The sequence below is a fragment of the Cyprinodon variegatus genome, unplaced genomic scaffold, assembly GCF_000732505.1.
Source record: "Cyprinodon variegatus isolate N-32 unplaced genomic scaffold, C_variegatus-1.0 Scaffold126, whole genome shotgun sequence".
Taxonomy (NCBI): Eukaryota; Metazoa; Chordata; class Actinopteri; order Cyprinodontiformes; family Cyprinodontidae; genus Cyprinodon; species Cyprinodon variegatus.
In genome coordinates this window covers 530,400-531,351 of record NW_015150579.1, presented here as the reverse complement: position 1 = coordinate 531,351, position 952 = coordinate 530,400, and the positions used below count along the sequence as shown (strand labels likewise).

Here is a 952-nt window from a genome sequence, read left to right as displayed (position 1 = left end):
CAAGTCAGGAGACTTGACCAAAACGCTTTACACTACATTCAGTCATTCACCCATGTGAGTGGAAGCCATTATGGAAACCTAGCCCCAAGGTCCAGATCACCAGCCTGACCATTATTTGTGATGGCTGACATTTTAGAACCAAACTAGTGCAAAACAGATTGTTTGCAACATTTTTCTCTGAGATTCAGAACCTTTAGATGCTGACAGGGTGAGGGGCCTTCAAAGTAAGACTGTGGCTGGAACAGCGGATAGCCCCTGCAGTGAACTCTCCATGCTAAGCCGCTAATGCAGGAGAAAAACTCAAGCTTTCCAAAACGGACATGGGCAGAGGTACAAGGTCTAGCACAGTTAGGGAGAGATTATGAAATTAAACAATATATCTTTTGATGAAATTGAAAATTGCATGTGTTTACTGTTTAGTATAGACACAGCTTATAAGATGGATCACACGAAACGCTATACCACAAAAACATCTCTGAGCTATTGTTTATGAAGCTAAAAAAAGAAATGTATTTCACTAAGGCTTTAAAAACTAATATAACGTTAATGTTCAAGTGTTTTCTCATATGCTCAATACATTTTTGCTACCCAAATTATGACCAAATGTGGGCTGCACAGTAGGGCATTGGGTAGCTTCCCGGCCCATGGTCTTTGTGCATGGAGCTTGCATAGTTTCCAGTGCATGCATGGGTTCTCTCTGGGTATTCCAACTTCCTCCCGCAGTACGCAAAAGAGGTTAATTGGCTTCTCTAAATTGTTTTGTGTGAGTGTTTGTGTGCATGGTTGGGTCTCTGTGTGTCTCTGTGTTGCTCTGCAACACACTGGCGACCTATCCAGGGTATACCTTCACTCTGACCCCCCATAGGAGTAAGCGGGAGAGGATGGATGGATGGATGGATGGATGGATGGATGGATGGATGGATGGATGGATGGATGGATGGATGGATGGATG

At 43.5% G+C, this 952-nt stretch overlaps 1 protein-coding gene across 1 annotated transcript in view; it reads right to left on the bottom strand.

The window, feature by feature from the left end:
- The window catches only part of LOC107085482 (integrin alpha-M-like), a 35,780-nt gene that overhangs the window by 22,543 nt on the left and 12,285 nt on the right, over positions 1-952 (bottom strand). The window lies entirely within an intron of this gene.